Source organism: Haplochromis burtoni, unplaced genomic scaffold, assembly GCF_018398535.1.
Source record: "Haplochromis burtoni strain Fernald_Lab_line unplaced genomic scaffold, NCSU_Asbu1 Contig_301, whole genome shotgun sequence".
Lineage (NCBI taxonomy): Eukaryota > Metazoa > Chordata > Actinopteri > Cichliformes > Cichlidae > Haplochromis > Haplochromis burtoni.
In genome coordinates, this window is record NW_024582662.1 from 180,669 (window position 1) to 202,518 (window position 21,850).

Here is a 21,850-nt window from a genome sequence, read left to right on the forward strand (position 1 = left end):
AGTGGCAAAATCAGACAGCATCAGACTCTGACTATACACATGCAGAGACACAGATGGGAGAAGATAACAAAGAGTTTATGAATATACAGATGTTCAGCAGCTGTGTTCGCTCGTGTGTTTGTTTTACGTACAGTTCTCTAACAGGATGCAGGTACTGGACCATGTCGTCAGCAATCTTCAGCACATTATGCTTGAAATGATGATGATGATGGCTATCAGACAAGCTGCAATGCTACCATCTATTCAGTAGGTGGTAGAATTTGCCCTCTTTTACATATAAAAATTGAATGTGTGCGGCGATAATATACATTCACGTGAATGCTGGGAGACTGCAGTGTGCGAACAGGAGCTTACTGGGTTTGAAGGAGTAGCAGAAAGAACAGTTGCTGTTGTTGTCGCTGTGCATAAAACCGTAATACTGACACTTAGGCCGGCATTTCAAAGACTAATAATGATAAACGGCACAGAAACATGAAAGTGTGGAGTGATTAAACCTTTGGTAATCTCTTTGCATGAACTATGCAAAGCAGAGTGAACATGCGCAGAAACTACATTCATTTAAGTTTCTATTAAGACGTGCTACACCGACTGTTCAGTTTGCTACACAGCAAAGATGTACTATAGCCCCTAAAGTATTCACTCACCCATCCAAATCATTAAATTCAGGTGTTCCAATTACTTTAATGGCCACAGGTGTATAAAATCAGGCATGCAGACTGCTTCTACAAACATTTTGTGAAAGAATGGGTTACTTTCAGGAGATCATTGAAATCCAGGATGATACCAGGATAGGTCCACCTGTGCAACAAGTCCAATGTCATTGTCTGACATCAAAATGTGCTTCTGTAAGAAATTTCTAAACCTTGTGGAAAGCCTTCCCAGAAGAGCTGAGCTGGCATATTAAACCCTAGGGAATAAGAATGGGATGTGACTCAAGTTCATATACGTGTGACGGTACAGCAGCAAATACTAATATAGTGTATAATGGCATGAACAAACACTAACAGTTCCTATGGAGATAATTTCCTAATGAAGCATTTGGTCTTTACTTGCACTTTGCTCGCCTGAGTCTTTGGAATTATGATTCACTGGAAGTGATTTAAGTTCACTGATCAGCAAAGCCTCACAGCACAGTTACACAAAGGTAAACTACAAAGAAGATAACAGCAGATTGATTTTTAGACTCAAAAAGAAGTTTTTCTTTCATTTGGCCTGAAGCATCCAACAGTTTCAAGCACCTTTATCAATAAAAGTCTAATTACACCTGTACTCGGACAGCCACCCACAAGATTTAGAGGAAATATTTTTTGTAGAAACCGTAATCATGAGTTAAAAGAATCAAGTGTATTTGTTTAGATTAAACAACCTGAGTTTCAGTTATTTTAAAACCATCTATGCCAGTGCTTATCAAAGTCATTCAGTGATGGTTCAGTTTGTGTTGTAAAATTGGGGCGACCGTGATTCAGGGGGTTGGGAAGCTCATCTGTAACCGGAAGGTTGTCGGTCCGATCCCCCAACAAGACACTTTACCCTACCGCCTACTGGTGTGGCTGTGGTTTGCCTGCACCAGTGTGTGAACATGAGAGTGGAACTGTAAAGCGCTTTGGGTGCCTAGAAAAGCGCTATATAAATGCAATCCATTATTAAAATGTTTGAGTTCATCTAAATATTTCATTGGATTCCTGTCCATTTCTCTTCACCCACAATCATCATCATGGTGGGATCAACTTCCATGGAGACCCCCAGCAGTTACTGGACCCCCACTGACCTAACAGTACTGCGAGATATCGCTATACACTTATTTCCTAAAGCTCCCAGGTGTGATGCTGATGATTTTTGGACATATTATATATTTAATAAATGAACTGACTTTTAAAGTAAATTGCTTTCTTGCAATTCATTGCAGTTATGCAAGCATCTGCCAAGTGAATTAGCGTTGGGGTGAGCATGGCAATTAAACTGCTAATTGCCGTAAAAGGCCCTCAACCACTAACAAATGACTGATGTCCTACTGAGCAAGTGCTCCATCATAAGTGTGAGCTTTGAAGGTCAGTGATCCTCAGCAATTGTGGGTCATTTCTTGGAAAACGCAGAGTAAAAAAGGGAAAATGCACAGAACACACATTAATGTGTGAGCTTTATACACCTAAAGCGCTACGGTAATTTACTTTTAACTTTTAAACAAAACTCATGCAACAATTAAAGTTCATCATTCTTCAGCAATTTAACCATCAGCACAAAAATATACAAGACCTCCTCTGTACTGTGCTGTCAGTTTGTCAGCTAACCCCTGTGCTGCGTGTTACGATGGCAAAAAAGATATCACTTTTCCAGATGGCCGACTTCTCGCTGTGGAGCAAAACTGTTGTGCAAACAGATGTGCAGCAGACTTTCTCAATGGCCTTTCGACCAGCATCCCTCCTAAGTGAGAGGAAAATAAATGCATGCAGACCTAGCCCGTCCTTGCTCCCTGCGGCTGGGTATCTGGATCAGTTGAGTTAGTGACACGATTATAAGAGAGCGTGTGACATTTGACAAACGTTAACCTTCTCTTTTACTTCAAGGATACTCTCAGGCAGGGCCAAAGTTGTAAGCATGGCACCTGTGTGATAAAAGCTGGTGAGTCACACCAAACCTCCTGCTGTGGTGACACATCCTTCCATGGCATACAGGGGTGACTTGGCTTTTCTTTCTTTAGGGTCTCTTCTAACTGTGAGTTGTTCATTTTACCATTATCATTAAAATATGAAATGATAAGGCTGAAGATTTTAAGCCAAACAAGTTAATATGTTTAATGTGGCTGATAAAATAAAAAAAAAAAGAAAGAAAATATGACTTATAATACAGTAACACATTATATAGTACTGCACAATAGACTTGAGCCACCCCTCCTTTCTCAGAATATGCATCCAAGGATCAAAACTTTGTCACTTTTTAAAGTCGTCTTCAGCAATAGTTCTCCAGGCTTTCTGAAGCTCTTTCAAAGTGTTCCTTTGAACATCGGTTGATTTTCTTTTTCACTTATTTTCAGTCTAATCTTTGTACCTGATCATTTTCTGGTTGCCACTTAACAGCAATCTATGAATGATTCATGCATTAAAAAAAGGCAACTAACTCAAGGGATGAACCAATGTTATGTCATATAACAGAAAACTTAGCAGAAGACTGATTTTAAATTGTAGTTCCATTAGATTTGAAATGCCTGATTGGTAATGGTTTTCTTTTTCAGCATGAGAGGAGGACGGCGTTTAATCTCGCTGATCAAATAAAGTTATTTAGATATAATGACGCTATTTTCTCAATTGCTTTTTTGGCAGTTTGAGGTGTAAAGTGCAAATGAAACAGGTAAGATGTAAAACTACACAAACTGATTTTGCATAGACTTAAACATCACAGATCTGTAATGATCTGTGATGTTTAAGCTTAGAGAGATTGGGATCAGAGGACAGGCGCAACGGCAGGCTATAAGAGAATTAGCTAACACTGCTGAGAGGACCAGTCACTGGCTATGGCTAAAAAAGGCTGACATCACTTGGGCAGCTAAGGCAGTCAGCTAACCGCGAAACACACGCCCAGGATTGATCAACCCGTGGCTGGTCTGCCTCAAGGGGGCGTCAAAAGGGTAAAACACAACATTAGAAGTTTTGCTGGTTGACTGATACAGCTGTCTCAGGGCCTCCTGGGGACTGTGCAGTTAACCTCATGGTAGTGAAACTAAAAGGAGGAATAAAAGAAAAGAAAAGAAAAATGTTCCGCTCTTCTCCCCTCTGCTCTTCTTCCCTTTTCTGGGAGGCAGTGGGGAGGTAGGGCGTACAGCCCGATCCAGGGGGAGGTGTGGGAAGCCAGATCCGGCTCTCCTCTCTGCTCTCTCCTGTCTTGTCCCTTTTGTCTTACTTCTCTCTATCATCTATTCTATCCCTTTGAAGAAGTGAGGCTCCATGAATGTTAAAGAGGTAAGTATTACTTCTCAGTTGCAGTGAATAGATAGAAGAAAATAAACTGTAGAAAACTAAAAATTTTAATATGACAATCTAGATCAGATCTCTAATCTAAGTTGGGAGTTGTGACTGCTTATCCATAACTGGATATGGTGAACTCACTCTGTAGTACAGGTCCCTGATTTGCTCTACCAAGTATACATGAGAGCTGATGTCTGCATCAGGGTGTGAGCAAAAGTAAGAGACAGGGAACTAGTTTGTAAAAGCTCTCCTGAAGGTTTTGCAGGGGAGATCCCCATGGCCTAATGTTTCATTTAGCACTGGTATGCATAATTAAGGGATTCATGTACCATTTTTGAAGGTTACCCTGCAAGAAATAATTAATGAACATAGCAGCGGAATACCAAGTTCCTGGTTTTGGGGGTAACTGAATGTGGTGTTTTGCAGGAAGGCAATCCAAATCTTATCTGGAGCACTTAAAAAACACAACGTGTTGCAAAATCGTCTGCACAGCACAGCTTAGAGTCTCTGATTCACCACATTCCAGCAACAGGCTCAAGTATTTCTGGACACCTACAACAAACTATTACATTACTGGACCAAATTACTTACACACAGCTGAGGCAGTAGAATAAATGTGTCTGGCGTTGAAATTATTCATTAAAATGTGTATTGCTTGTAGGTACTTTATTGTGTGGTTACAACAGCTTTCTCCACATTTACACATTTATTAGGCTGCTCTCAGAGGGATCAGGCTAAATGCTGTAGCCACATCAGTAAGTGCGATGATTATTCTTGTCTGGCCACGCTTGACCAGACATGGTTTCATCTTTGCTGTAAGTGTCACTTTAAATGACTGTCAGTTTGTCGCAGCCCCTGTAGTCCCTCTTTCCACTTTTCCAATTCTTTTCTTTCTACCATACATCACTGTGTTTACAACAGTCTCCCTCTGAATTCGCTCTTCAGCATCTCATCAGTCATCTATTTATTACCGGCATCTTTTTTTCAATAACAAACCTTTAGCAAACAGTGGATTACTTACCTTCTTAGTCTTTATTTCTTGCCTGTTTCTCTTCAGACCTTCATTCCCTTTCTTTGCTTTGTTTCCCCAACTCCATTCTTTTTCCATCCTAGTTGACTTTTTCTCAAAATCCTTAATTACCTGTGAGTTTCTGCCTCGCTGCACCTCCTTCGCTTTCTGAGCCTCCTCTCATTTCTCTACTTGCCTCCTTCTCCTCCTCTAACTTCCTTGACCTTGTTCCTTAACCTGTATCATTTTCTATTATCCATTTTGGTTTGTAGCTCTAATGGCCTAAGACTTTTCAGCCATTACAAAGTACTCGAGTACACCATTTTTAAAAGAAAACTCTGAGAAATGCAGTTATGCAAAGTGCAAGCATTTAAGGTCGAGAGTTTCTGAATGTCATTGGGTTTATGGCTGTTGCATGGTCAAATGCAGAGTTAGCTCATTTCTGAGTCCTGCACAAAATTGCGTCTTATGTGTTTGCATAATGCTCTAAGACATTAATTTTTTTTGTTAGAATAACACTGAAATGAAAGCATGTTGCCAGAGTTTGACACAGTGTTCCACAGGAAAGCCAAATAACACGTGTGACCTTTTTGCTTTATACCCATCATGCTCTGATGCTGTTTGTCTCTAGGTTTTCTTGAATCCACCTCTATCCACCTTCTCTATTTCCTTAACCACCTTGTCATCTCCCTCTGAGGGCAGCCAAAGGGGGGAGGCCCACCAGCTGGCCAGGTCACGGATTTGAAATCACTTGGGTCAACAGCATCTGTGTGCTCCTTGTCTATGTAAAACCAAGGCCAGGATAAGTGCCATGTCCTCGCATAAATACATAGATGCATAAAGGCGTGGACACGTGAAGTGTCCTCAAGGCCTTCTGCTGCATCAGTCAGGTTCCTTGAACGCCCTTGGTTGGTCCCAAGTGGAAAATGGGTATGAACTCAGGTGTTTTTACCTGTATACCCATCTGTGTGTGCAAGAGATTAATTCTGTGTGCTTTGTGTCCTATTTTGCCATCTTGAAATTTGATCATCATAATCTTGCTTTAAGAAATAACACTGATGCAATCACTGATAACGTGCTTCAGCCAGGAGCCAGTCAGCTGCTGCTCCGTACTTCTACAGATAAAACATAAATGTGCTAATAAGAGGGCATTGGATATGATGGTTAGTGAAGCTTGATACATTTGAGCACTATTTGTTTCCACTATTTATGCTAAGCTACCCCAACAGACTTCCTAATAAATGGGCATGCATGTCTTCATGTAGCTCTGCACCAATTTCCCACTATGTCAAACATATTCATTGCCTCTATTTGGCAGAATAGTAGGAAAGTAGACAGAGAGCAAGAGGGAAATGCTCCAGGGCAGAATAAACACTCAGTCAGTCATCGACTGCATATAAAAGATGGATAACTTTCAAAGATGTGAAAGTGCTTTAAACCTGCATGCTTCTGCACATCCAGCAAGAGGTGACTGTTGGCTACTACAGGCTGGAAACATCTAAAAGAATGGAAGTTAAATGACCCTACTGCTCACTTAATTTATAACCTCAGTTATCATTTAGAGTAAAATCCACAAACGTTGGGTCAGTTTTTTATGTGCAGTCTATACTTAAATATAGTACATAGCTAATTTTATTTTGAAAAGAAAAGAAAATTTATTTTGAAAATATACAGTGTAACTTCCAATGCAGTTCAAAAAAGAAAGCATAACAGTATCTGAGACTTGCCTTGTAATTAACCAACAATACATAACGACTTGTTTTATGTAGTTAAATAGAGATAAAAAATAAAAATAAAATAACAAGACTGTATCAGCCATGTCGACCCAGTAATAATGTGCTTTAATCCACAGAGTAACTTTGTAGGATTAGAGCAGCAGATCATTTTTCATTACTCTCATTTTCCACTTGATGGCACCAGCTCAGAGCAGTAGCTCCCACATGTAATGTTCTGGGCACAGACGTTGCAGCTGCTATAGTCATCGTTACATTAGAACAGGGTTGTGTTTTTATGGTATCATTATAAGATGCGATGTGTCCTCGGGATTTGTAAAATCTCTACTTTGATAAGGGCCACTGAATGCTTTTGGAGGCAGATTTAAAGGACAGAACAACCCGGCAGGGTAATGTTTGTATTACAGCTGGAGCCTGAAATTGAAAACACTTTTCCCATAGACCTAAATGTAATTTGAACATTATTGTCTAATTCTTGGCAAAAAGGGGAAAAGGTCTCCAGAAATGCCAACCTGTTCTTTTAAGAGAGGACAGTACAACAGTTCTATACGTGTGTGCATTAAATTTGGAAGAGCACAGTATTTATTCATTTAAGTCGGCCGACTTTCTTACTTACATTCTAAAGCAACGCCATAACCTGACACATCAACAGCATTCATGCCTTGTGCTCACTGATGTGGACGCAGCCAGAGAGGCTGAGAAAGATCTCTTTGCACTCATGCAACCTGTAACTAGGGATGTCAGTACAAATTTTAGACCCCGTGAAAAGATGTGACACATGTACCCTCAACTTGAATGCATCGGATGAATGCACACTGGAGAGTCAGCTGTGAAGATGCTTTATTTGATGGGAGAAGAAGAAGCAGCACTCTGAATGTAGAAGTAGTCCCGGTAAAACATGATGTTAGGTTGGGCCAGAGAAGGCAAAACAGGAGAAATTTGACAGCAGCTTTGCTATAAAATAATCACATTTGTAGCATTGTAGCTTACATATTTTTGCCTCATATCTACTTGCTGGCTTGCTTCCTCCCTCATTTTTGTTCTTGTTTTTTGGCACCACTATAGTTCAGCTTTTAGGTGCAGCTGCAGACCATCGGCAGGACAAAAAGAATCGTCATTCAGAAGTGGACTGCTGTTAAATGTGTGGGATGTGTGATATGCGAAATCAAACTCCTGTGTTTGTGTTTTCCTGCCTTCACCCTTTCTTGTTTGTTTACTGTGATAAACAGCCATAGACCGCGAATCAGGAACACCACCTGTTCAATAACCTTCACTTTTCCTGTCTGGATTGTGTTTATGTCACGACATTTTCGAACAGTGCTGCAGTGACGATCAGCTAAGATTCCCACCTACACTGAGGGGGTAGTGTCTGCAGCAGAAGGAATATAGAGAAAATTGCTGCCATTACTACCAAAAACAGGCAAAGTTGAACTGAATCATACCACACAGGGAAGGCTAATGTGCAAATAAGAACCAGTAACTAATGCAGATCATTAAGCATGGTTTCATATACTTGGCCACCTGATCCAGCTGTCTCTCCACAGTTAGCTGTGGACTGGTGGATTACCACAAAAACATGTAGAGAGTTTGATGAGTCATCCTGTAATGACTGGTAAAAATATATGAAATACAGTGAAGGAGCAGTAGAAAATGTTCCCTGAGCCCTGAGGTTTGAAAAACAGCCGAAGACAAGTGAATCTCTGACAGGAAGAACATCCCAGAGTCAAAAAGACAGAATTTACAAGATTTTGGAGACATGATGAGCTGTTCAGTAGGGTAGGAGTCCTCTTGAGGACAATCTCTGCAACCCCGCATATGAAAAAACCTTAAGAAGGGTTGGAAAAAATTGTCACTGAAAATAGAATAAGGATGAAAAATTGCGCACTGTGTTTCCTTTTGTCCTGCAGCATCCGCTACATAAATACTGCCTACAAATGCGTAGAAGTCCCCAACCTGTAATTACCACACTTTATGGAAGGTGCCAACACGGGCGTACGGATTAGCACGCACTTTTAAGGAATAAATTATGCATTGCTGCGTCAGAGTCGATTCGCCGGTGTGTGACGATTGTAAAGATATTTTGGAGGCAATAAAGCTTTAATTCCAAAATGAGGTCACAGAATCTGACAGCTCACATAATACACCTCAGCACCGAGACTGGAAACAGAATGAAAGATAGACTGTCTGTCGCTGTCAGTGATAGAGCGCATTTACATTTCAGATCCTCTATGAAGAATACAAAGACACTTTTTTCATATACGCTGCGACTTCAGATATGTAATTGTGCTTGTCATCACCAACTAAAAAAAGCAGAAAAGTAGCAAATAAAAACCATCCACGCTGACACTTTTTCGCTGCTCTTCTTTCTTCTGTAAGTGGTAGTGTGAGTTGCAGCCTCAGTAACAAAAGATATCGCTGTCATGCCGAACTGTCAAAACAATCAAAGACAGAAACGGCTACGGGTAATGGAAACTTTTCAAACAAACTTTGTACCAACTGTTTGTGTGTATGCATGTATATATATATATATATATGAATGGGAGTCACTATGTTATTGCTGTAAAACATTAAAAGATGATATCACGAGTTTTCCCTCCATTACATTTAGCTGAGAGGATTTTGCATCCACATCACAACATGACACAACCCAGTGGTCTTATAATTAACTCTCGAGGGGTTGATTCTGGGACTTCACTGCTCTTGATGACCCGTAGCATCATTCATATCATGAACCCAAATGGGAACATACAGAGCCAACCCTAATGCCTCAGCTCAGAGTATCTGCGCATGCTGAACGCTTACGTTATTTAAAATCTGCACATCTAACTGTGTTGAAACTGCATTCATAACGTTGATAGATCAAACATTGCTGGATCTAATGTGATTTTGTCTTGTGCGCTTTGGATCGTGGTTTGAGGAAGGCATCCATCTCAGTCGAGTTGAGCAGCCGCCTCTACGTTTTTCAGTATACCGAAAAAGGTAGAGATGGCTGGTAGAGGTGGTTGTTACATTTACAAAAGTCTAACTTGTAATTTGAATAAAATAATTTCATGTTTCTATGAACGTAATTAAATCATGTAGGATCTGTAAGAAATTCAATAACTTAATTTGTTCTTGTTGAGATAACGTGATACAATCTAGTCAGAGTGGTTAGTTGCTGGACTCATGAAATTCAAAAGATCACATGAGATTTTAAACTGTAAGAAAATCACTGAAGTCAAGACACAGACAACTACACACACACCAAATGTATGCTATTGGTATTTATTGTGGTTTAACCTGTCAAGGACAAAAACATACAGAAATCATAGCTTTCCTACTTTCATTCAGCCTGGATTGGTGGCGTGGTGGTTAGTGCTGTTGCCTCATAGCAAGAAGGTCCTAGATTCAGGCTTACTGGGCTTAAGCCGGGGTCATTTTTTTAGAAGCCCAGGGTCTTTTGGAGTGTAATTTGTTTCATAGTTAGATGCCTTACTGACAACTGTATAAAACAAAAATTGCACACATTATTCGAAGCACATAGCGCACAGTCGTAAATTCTCCCTAATTTTGGTATGATCTGAGCTCAGGCACTAGGCGACTGAGCACAGCACTTAGCATGTGCAGTGTTGCCAACTTAGCGACTTTGTTGCTATATTTAGCAAGTTTTCAGACCCCCTCAGCGACTTTTTTTTTCTAAAAAGCGACTAAAAAGTGAGAGCTGTCTATTTTTTTTATCACTTTCATCAAATTTAGGAGCACATATACAGGGAGCGCAGAATTATTAGGCAAATGAGTATTTTGTCCACATCATCCTCTTCATGCATGTTGTCTTACTCCAAGCTGTATAGGCTCGAAAGCCTACTACCAATTAAGCATATTAGGTGATGTGCATCTCTGTAATGAGAAGGGGTGTGGTCTAATGACATCAACACCCTATATCAGGTGTGCATAATTATTAGGCAACGTCCTTTCCTTTGGCAAAATGGGTCAAAAGAAGGACTTGACAGGCTCAGAAAAGTCAAAAATAGTGAGATATCTTGCAGAGGGATGCAGCAGTCTCAAAATTGCAAAGCTTCTGAAGCGTGATCATCGAACAATCAAGCGTTTCATTCAAAATAGTCAACAGGGTCGCAAGAAGCATGTGGAAAAACCAAGGCGCAAAATAACTGCCCATGAACTGAGAAAAGTCAAGCGTGCAGCTGCCAAGATGCCACTTGCCACCAGTTTGGCCATATTTCAGAGCTGCAACATCACTGGAGTGCCCAAAAGCACAAGGTGTGCAATACTCAGAGACATGGCCAAGGTAAGAAAGGCTGAAAGACGACCACCACTGAACAAGACACACAAGCTGAAACGTCAAGACTGGGCCAAGAAATATCTCAAGACTGGTTTTTCTAAGGTTTTATGGACTGATGAAATGAGAGTGAGTCTTGATGGGCCAGATGGATGGGCCCGTGGCTGGATTGGTAAAGGGCAGAGAGCTCCAGTCCGACTCAGACGCCAGCAAGGTGGAGGTGGAGTACTGGTTTGGGCTGGTATCATCAAAGATGAGCTTGTGGGGCCTTTTTGGGTTGAGGATGGAGTCAAGCTCAACTCCCAGTCCTACTGCCAGTTTCTGGAAGACACCTTCTTCAAGCAGTGGTACAGGAAGAAGTCTGCATCCTTCAAGAAAAACATGATTTTCATGCAGGACAATGCTCCATCACACGCGTCCAAGTACTCCACAGCGTGGCTGGCAAGAAAGGGTATAAAAGAAGAAAAACTAATGACATGGCCACCTTGTTCACCTGATCTGAACCCCATTGAGAACCTGTGGTCCATCATCAAATGTGAGATTTACAAGGAGGGAAAACAGTACACCTCTCTGAACAGTGTCTGGGAGGCTGTGGTTGCTGCTGCACGCAATGTTGATGGTGAACAGATCAAAACACTGACAGAATCCATGGATGGCAGGCTTTTGAGTGTCCTTGCAAAGAAAGGTGGCTATATTGGTCGCTGATTTGTTTTTGTTTTGTTTTTGAATGTCAGAAATGTATATTTGTGAATGTGGAGATGTTATATTGGTTTCACTGGTAAAAATAAATAATTGAAATGGGTATATATTTGTTTTTTGTTAAGTTGCCTAATAATTATGCACAGTAATAGTCACCTGCACACACAGATATCCCCCTAAAATAGCTAAAACTAAAAACAAACTAAAAACTACTTCCAAGAACATTCAGCTTTGATATTAATGAGTTTTTTGGGTTCATTGAGAACATGGTTGTTGTTCAATAATAAAATTATTCCTCAAAAATACAACTTGCCTAATAATTCTATTGTTAATTAATAAGAAACTCCAGACGATTCCATTCTGAGCTGAAGAAGCTTCTGATAGGTTAGTAGAGTCCATGTGAGTAAATTGGTGGCACAGCTGTGGATGCATATAAGGCAAAACACAGAGCCTGTTTCTTTGACATGGGAAAATCAAGAGATGTCAACCAAAACACCAGGAAAAGAACTGTGGAGCTCCATAAGTGTGGCTCAAGTTTTGAATACAATTTGGTGCCATTTACAATTAAGAAATACAGATAGTTTCTCTCTTTATTCTTAAAGTTAACAAATATGTTTTTTATATTTATCAATCAAAAAAAATTAAACATTTAGTCTGATTTAATGTTACAATTAAAAAAGTGTTTGTGTTTTTATCTGAAGAGTTTGTAAATATCTGGTTTCAACTGTATATTTGATGATGTTTGTGTTTGGCTTGATTGTCAGCACAGAGAGGGAGAGAGAAGAAGAGACAGGAAACAAGAGCAGGTGAGACACACATGTTAGTCAAATGGTTGTTTGCCAAAACTCATCAGAACATGTATCTAGTACCTAGTGTTTCTTTTTAGATACCACTTGTTACTTTTCAAATTCTACATTTATTAAGTTATGCAGGCTTGTTTGCACAACAAGGCTAAATAATTATATAAACTTTTCTCAATCTAAATATTGTACTTTGGTAGAATTAAAAAATAAGTGTGGTGTAGGTCTATGATGATTTTTAGTGCTACTATCATCTAGTTTTGATTCTGTCTTGGTTACTGTTGTAGTCCTGTTTTAATTCCGGATCAGTTCTGGGTCTGGTTGAATTGGGGTTTAGTCCTCGTGTCTTGATACAGCCCCGACTTTGTTCTGCCTTGCTGCTTAATTAAAACAACTAGTTTAAGGTGTCCTGCATATGTGATATATACTTTTTTCCTATATGAAGTCATTTTTTTTGAACAAAACTCTAAACACAGCCTAATAAATCTTTCATTCATTTCAAAAGTATCAGCTCTAAGAGCCGTGCTTACAGAGCGCTTTGTAGTGAATCAGAAGAGTCGACGCCCATTGAGTGAGAGCCGGCTCCTCACTTAATTTCCTTTCGCTGCTCAGCTCTCACACAGTGGCTCAGCTATGCTCCAATCCCTCCATATTGTGGCCAATCACATGCGAGGATATAGGATAACATCATTATGTGAAAAACAGAGAGGGTGAGAGACGCGACAGTCAAGTGGAGCGTGTGTCTGTCCTCTCAGTAAGTGAGTGAGACAGTAGACAGCAGTGAGGAGGGCTGTGCGAAAGCAAAAACACATAAATATGCCTGACACCCGTAAACGAAGCAGCATCTGACTGCAGTTTAAAGACTTTTTTGTCTTGTCTTGGTCTCAATACCCTCTGGTCTTGGTATTGTCTTGGTCTTGGTTTAGGTGGTCTTCACTACAAGTCTAGTAGAGTGTACGAGTACACACATACACACAGAGAAAGTGTCAACCCGACAAAGACAATAACATCATTGCTAACTGAAGTGTTATAGCCATTGAGCACGCTCTCACTCAGAGCTAACACACACAATTTCTGTTACAGGTAGCTCGAGTTAGGACCAAAGGTAATCATTTGCATGGGCAGGTGGGCAGTGGAGCATTTTGGAGCCTGTCCATTGGAGAGATGAGGGCATGACACGCAACAACATCCTGACAGAATTCGTTTCACCGGGTCAACAGAGAACTGAAAGAAGAACTGCTGGAAAGCTCTCCCATCCTGGAGTCAGGGTGAGAGGCTGCTAGGTTGGTGCTCTGCATTTCCAGCAGGTGGAATGAGGATTATAAGTGCAGCATTTGACTACTCAAGCAAACTGCGTTTTCTGACCTTTGAGAAACAATTACAGAAGCGAGTCCTGGTGTTGAGTTGAAAGATTAAACAATATGGAAGAAAAATTGAAAAAGCAAAGAAGACAATGAGCAAAAATGGGTGCCACATGGGTTGCAGTGGTAGGCAACTAATTCTAAAAAGCAGTAGAGACTGATCACAAGAACATTAAAAAGATCACCTGAAAACAATTCATAATAAAGAAATGTCCTTATGACAAGAAAAAAAAGAATGCACAAAAAAGCAAAAGTGAGAAGCAGGAGGAGAAGTCCTGGCTGTTGGAGGCAAAGTATGTTCCCAAAATAGTGTAAAGACAAGTTGTAATATTAAAAAAACAACTTTTGAGAACATCTGTTCCCAATGGATAGTCGACATTCTTCTGAATCCCAAATTTCTTGAGTGTAAACTCCAAAACAATATGGTTAGAAAAGTTGGAGTCTCATATGTATCTTCTTGTGCTACAAGCCACAATCGTCTTACCACAGGAAACCGCACAGGCGTTAATCCAAAGTATATCATTTGAAAAAGTCTCAGACAGGCTTCCAGCAGTCATGAATGAGTGATGATGATCTCGCAACCACTTTGATCTTTTTGAACACATTCTCCTTTAGTCAAGACGAATGCATTTCCACACTGTCAACGTTATGACACTTTTCAACTGACAAGAGAAAAGTTTTGTTATGAAGCCAAAATATATTTTCAGTCAGACAACTGACCCTGTTCTAACCACCTTTTGCTTACTCTGTTTGGCATCTTTAGCTTTTCATTCTTGCATGACAACAAAGCCCCAAGGAATAAAACTGGGCTTTGAAGTGATTTAAGGGCAGTGGCTGCTGACTGCATTCATCTCAAGATGTACGATGGCCTAAAAAGCATTTTTTTCTCACATAAACTATCAAAGAAAGAGGAGTGCAAATCGGGTAGTTACTCAAAATTTCCGCACAAATCACATTAGGAATATCATTATATGAACAATGCAGACCAAATTGCATATGCTTTTATTGAATCCTCCATTAATTATTCCTCTCAAACAGTTTCATCACCAAAATATGATTGTTTAGGAATATCTCCAATGTTTTGTTACGGTTAAGATATCTGCCACCTTTAGATAAGCTACAGAGAACATTTTGCAAGGTTAGAAACCCGAACATTATCCCCGTAGAAGCGTCCAAGACCACACTGCCCTATGCACTGGTAAAAATGAAGCATCTCTTAATTACCGATCCATGACTGCAGAATCACTGGTTAAGGAAAGGGATTTGAAAGCCATCACTTTAGACAGCTGAGCAAGGTAATTGAAACTGTGGTGTGGTTACCCAGAATGTATGAAACTTTAAACCGGCTCCGTGGAGATGTGTGATGTTTTCTCAAATGTGAGCAAAGAGCCAGGGAGCCACAGAGAGCGCGCCTGTGCTGTACAGTTGACTTTCCTTATGAGCTGTAACAAGTAGCCCTGAGCAACTAAGTGTCAGCCCAGCAAGCAAAAGATACAGAGCCACACACAGGGAGTGAGAGAGAGAGGCAAAAAGGGAGCTGAGTCAAGAGAACAAGAAGAGGGGGACACACAAACAGAATTAAAGAGAGACGCACATACAAACAGACTTGAGGGGGCAGATGCATATGTAAAAAAAAACACAGCCAGTGTTGCACAGTCTTCATGCTATGTTTGGCTGTCTGTAATTATGCAAGGCTTCCCGCACGCTGCATGGCTCTGTCATCGCCCCGCACATCTTCACATTTCTTTGTCATTTTGGTATTTTTCCCAAAGCCTTAATCAACGTGGCTCCCTGCTTTAAACGTTTCTAACAATGTTCACGCTTTAGTCGCGTTAGTCATTTCCTCGTTGCTGCTGCATTGTGGCGTTCTCTCCCCCCCACCTCGCCAAAGCCAAGATCATGCAAGACCGATCTTCCTACAGGGACAGAGGGTGGAGAAGAAAAACAAACAAACAGAGAATCTGATGGCAGGGTTAATACGACTGGCAGTGAGCTGCAGTATCTCTGACTTTGTATTCTGCTGCTGTCAAATGCTGCTGCTTTAATTGGAACTGAAATAAGCCAAACACAGCAGCCGGCTCTTCTGAATCTGACCCCAAAACAGCAGACACTCACTCTCTCAGCCTGTACACGTAGCCGCCCCCACACTCCTGCACTCACGCGCTCCAGAAGAGGCGGAGAAGTCAAGAAAGATGGAGACGAAGAGAGAAAGTTGGAAAAAACTCAAACGTATTGCAGGATTTACCAGCTGATAAGATGATGGCTACATTTGATGGCTACATTCGTTACCTTCACTCCACTCACTGCTAGCTCTCCGTGTTTTAGATGACTGCTCCAAAAGTATTGGCCCGACTTCGACTTATATAACGTCATGTTCCATCCATTCACCCATCCATTTTCTAAAGCATCAAGTATTAAAGTGTTCTGAGCCCCAATCAACAACTATGAGAGGGGGTGGCATCCATTTATTTTCTAAAACAATGATAATTATGTGCTTGAAAGCCTTGGCAATATTGTTTCCCATTTAGCAATCACAAAGACAGTTGGCCTGAATTGATTTAAAGTCTGGTGAATTGGATTGGATTGTTCATTGTGTCACAGAGGGAGCGACAGGCCAACTAATGGCAACGCTGAGTGTAATAAATGAATTCAGCTGTTCACAGGTGCCAAATGTATTGTCAGGTGTGGCTGATTAAAAGGTGGGACCTGCATGGGAAATCAGAGCAACGGCACTTTGTAAATCTAAATGTAAATCTAATCTGACGTACCATTAAAAACAGATAGCGCTCTGAGTGAAAAATGTGTGGGAGAAACGTGACAGATGGTTTATTATGAGCCTGCAGTCTCTCAGAACTCTTGATTAGTTGATTTTTTTGCTTCTTTACTGAAGTTACTGATTTCTAATGTTCATGCAGACGTTTTTATTGCGTGCTTGTGCTGGTGTAGCAGGGAAGAGTAGATGTGAAAGCAATTGTAATGTCATTCTAGGAAATGTCTTTTCAATAATGCTTTGAGTGTGGTATTTGTACTGCTAAATACCAAGTTATAGTTAACTTACTTGCTAACTGTTAAAAATAAAACCACAAGAAATGCATGGAATGGTTCAGGAACCTGCTGAGTCCGCCTCCACATACTTTGGCCTTTCTATTTACCAAGCAGACCTTTTTCCTTGACTATTTGAGCCAATATGGATGACCCGTAGCTTTTGTGACTTCCCTGTTGGCTTTTGAAACTTGTTGCAGTAGGTTGTAGTTGCTGCTTTAGACCATTGTTTGGTGGAGACCCTCATAAAGTCTAATGCAAGAACTTAGGCATAGAGTCAGGTTGAGCGCCTGAATGTTCATCTGGCTCATAATCAATTCCAATTCACAAGTTATTGTAATGTATGAAATGCAGAAAGAAAGTGAATGTTCCAGGAGTGATGACAGCCGTCTGTGATTTCGTACCTCTAATCTTAAACTGAGTGACTCGAAACACTGACAGAACTAGAAACACAATAAGGTAAAACGATAAAATCAAAGCAGAAACCAAACCTCTGCGTTATACAAACACGAGACCACGAAAGAGACATACTCCAAGACACAAGTACAAACTCTTACAACTGTTTTTTGTCTTGATCAGTTTCTTTAGCTGTTAAAATGAGACATTTTCCCACACTTTTGGGCTTTTTGGCTTTGATAACATATGTTTGTTTTTTTTAACTCGCACAAAGTTGATTGTGTTTATTTTTCTTTGTTTTCTTTATTGAACATAAATGGAAATAACTAATATTGTGAAGAATATTGAAAAAAATATGTTTTTAAGTGTACAAAATTACGTTTTTTTGTGTTAACACAAATGTTATTAATAAACAGTGATAGAATTAGTATTTATGGAAATATTGATTTGTGTAAGTTGAATTTGAATTATCTTTAAAGTACAAATAGGAATAGAGAATATGGCTATGTCTCTAAATGTGACATTAAATGATGACATGAAGCAAAAACACTTATTTATGATCATGATTATTTTTAATACTTTTATTTGTTTTTCTATAACTTACACATTTTGAACAAATGTGAAGGACACATTTAATCGCTGTATTCGTTAAATACCTTTTAAGATCAAAGGAAAAGAAGATAAATGTATGATATGGTACATTTCATTGGTAGTTAAAAAGATAATTAACATTATATGCGCACACTTATTTTCACTTCATTTAATTACAACCTTGATATGCTGAAATTGGTGGTCTCAGCAAATCATTAGTGAGAGAAAAGAAAAAGAAGGGGGAAAAAGAAAAGTGTGGGTGTTTTTGACCCCTGACTTGTAAACTGACTTGTTTTTTTAAATGTATTCATTCAGTCAACTGTAATTTGCACTTTAGTCTTTAAAAAGAGCAGTTTTAACTAAACACTATAGGAGACAGGTTAGCTGTTGTGGAGAAGGAACATAAAAGCTTCAGATGAGGCTGATAAATGGTGGCAATTGAGAGGAAAAGTCACTGCTCCTGCAATACTGAGGAGCTGTAGTGGTGGTATATCAGTTCACCAGGAGACTAATATACAAAGAGACTGCGGAGATTGGCAGGATTCAATTATGATTGCATTGTCTTTACTTGTTGTTGAATGTATTGAATTGCTCTGTCGGTTAGACGAGTCTCTCTTTAAATTAAATCTAAGGAAGTAAGACATTTAGATTAAATCTTCAGATTAAATCTGAGATATTCTTTCTGTTTCCAGTTTCCAGTTTTTGCTAACATTAGTAATAAGAAGCTCTGCAGTCGGGCAGTGATGTCAAAATGAACTTTTCTGGCCTTTTCCTTATTTTTTCTTTACTTAAGGATTAGCAGTAAAGTAAATGAGATGTATCAAATACATTTTTATGCTGTATGTTTTGTACCGAGGAAAGTGTTTAGGTGAAGAAATAAGAGAATACATGAGGATACAACTGTTTTTGTGGCTGATGCTGTACTTATGCACACCGGCATATAATGAGGCATGGCAGGTAGTTGGGTACATACGGCAAAATAAAATTCTGTCCAGGCAGCTTCATCTAGAGGAAAAAAAGTGGACATAATGCGGATACTAGAAGAATCAGAAATGAATAGGATTCATCCTCTGGGACCAGACTCACATCCCTAAAGCCACGCTGCCGCAAAGCAAGTCATGAAGGTCAAGTAGAAGTCAGAAGCTGGAGATTTACCAGCGACTTCAAGGATGCCAGGACAGAACTCCCAGCTAGTCAGCAGGAAGTCACACAATATGAGTGTGAAGTAAGAGTGGCTAGCAAAAAAGCTACTTACTGGAAGAATAACCGGTAACATATGGGAAGAACCCCTCCAGCTGACAATCAGGTCCCAGAGAGCGGGCTGTTCCCTGGTGGTTTACTGACTGACTGACTGGAAATAAGGCACTTTGGAGAGCTGATTTAAAACAGCATCCATCAGAGAGACACACAAAAACACACACAAACCCTCTTACACTGTATCTGTGATAAAGCCTCCACCATTGCTGGCTCATTTGCTGATCCAGCCAGAGCAATTATGGATGTGTCCAATCGCCATGAATTTCCTTAAGGTTAATTAATTTTGTGCAGTAAGTCTTGACTCTATCAATCCATCAGGTTTTATGTGCTGCCTTTGCCCACCTCTCCATCTCCTATCATTTCTCCTTTAAAGGACATGTATAGATTCTAGCTTCTTCTTTTTTTTAAACCTTTTATCCAGTCGTCATGAAAGCTTGTCTCTATTTTTCTTTTATATTGCTTTTAATCAGCTCCTGAATACAAATTTAATCTGACCTTTCATAGTGGAAATAAAAATCCAGCTTCCGTAATATAAACTCCTTAATGTGACAATTAAAGACATGAAACGGTCATACATCAGAACTGAACTGCTGCACAAACAGGATCTAATATTTGATAATTAGTATCGAACAGATGATCTAGTGATGTTTTTAATAGTCCCTCTGACAATTTAAGCATGGTGTGGCATTGAAGAGGGATAGGGCAGCGAATTAGTGGCAAAGCACGGTAGATTTCCCCGTTAGAGCAGAGAGATGGCTGGAGAGTGAGATTTAGATAGATGGAGTAAGAGATCGTTCCACCTCAGGAGGCCTGCAGTTTAATTGAGTTTATGAAGCAGTGGATGGAGCAGATTGATGGGGGACATCTATCTAAGAGACCTCTGATCCCTCACTTTCCATCCTTCACCTGATCTTTTTTTGCTAACTTTCCCTTTTCTAGCACTATTCATCTCATTTACTGTCCTGCCTTTTTTTAGTGCAGATTTTGAAGTTTTTGTGTATATCTGTCAAGCTTTATTCGTGTCCTTTGTATGGATTCAGATACACACATAACAGTGCATTCGATTTTTATACTTTTTCAACCAGCTGCGCTCGTGACTATCAAAGGGCCTCTCTTTATAATCTGTAGTAAAAGTAATCTTTTTTTTTATAGGTATACAATTTTTATGGTAAAGTAACAGTCTTAGTATTTGATTTTACGCATGATATTACAGAATTTTACCATTTTTATTATCACGTATAATGACACTCAACGTACTGTGAAACTCGTATACTGGTGTAACGTGTAATCACAAAAGATTTCCTTGATGATATTTACATCAGTGTAAATACAGCAGATTAACCAGAGCTACATATTCCATATATTTGTAATTTTGTTTTGTTCTCTGTCACGATAAGCCTCCGTCTTCACAGATGGCTGTAGAAACTTTTGTACCTCTCTCCTGACCTCCCCCGTACATGCTGATGATGATTTGAACCTAAATCGACATTAATTTGTTTAAAAATTTTACATTTGGATTTATCTGTTGCCACTGATTTTCACTTCAGTTCTCGTGTCATTTAGCATACATCAGCATTTTCTCCCTCCTTCCCTTCCTTAAGTACTATCAAACAGACATTCTTATGTTATTCAAAACCATTAATAAGAGATTTAAAACAAAAACACAACCTTATAACAATGATTCAGTAAAGCTGAAGCTGTACTAATTTGTCTTTTTAGGTTTAGGTTCTCACTAAAATGCTGTGCCATTACGTCTGCTCAAAAATCAGAAATATCTTATTTTTATTTAATTAGTCCAAAGCACAATTAGCCCTCTCAACCCATTTCAATATTGTCTGATCTGGTCTTACTATACTTAATTATAGTAATTATAAAATAGCTAGTCAATAATTAACAGACCACTTACAGGGAAATTTCAAAGTAATTTTTAAATACATAAATGCCTCCTCTTTCTTTTTTCGGTATAGGTCTCCATTAGGTATTTTCATTATTGTATTGTTTAACACATGTACTGAATAACTGCCATATTTTATTCTGTATTGTTTTGCAGTAATATTACAAATCCATGCAACACCCACGCACACTTGAACTTATTTTGTCAGCTTGTTACCCTCCAGACTGTGTGTTGACAGCTGGTTGCAGACACACCAGATTGACGGAGCACTTACTGGACAGGCCTGCAGAGCTGCAGATGCTTGGGTGTGTGTGTGTGTGTGACTGATTAGGCTGTGTGTGGGCTTTTACAAGAGAAAAATGGATTGACTTAAGAAAAAGCAGGAAAAAGAAATGTATGTTTGGGCCAGAAAGAGGGAAAATGATATGCTAATGAGTGCATATTGCATGAATAAAAGAGCTGGAAATGTGTGTATGTATGTGTGAAATGCCAACGTTTCTGCCCTGAGTGTCTTTCTTTTTGTTTGTGCACATGAATTAACAGATGATGATATACAGTATAGCACTGCTGCTCATGTGATTATAGGGCCCGCTCTGCATACATTTGCTTTGATAAAGCAGTTGCCAATATGCATTCATTCAAACCTAAACTTTGTTTCATTGGGTCTTACAAAACAGTGAAGAGCAGTCAAAACAAAAAAGGCACAATTATCATAATTATGCTCCTAATGATAAAACAGAATAGTGGGAGTAAAAAAATGAAATAAGTAGCATGGGTCTGAAGGTGTTATGAAACAGCTTTGTTGACTGCCCACTGATTGGAAATGAAAGGCA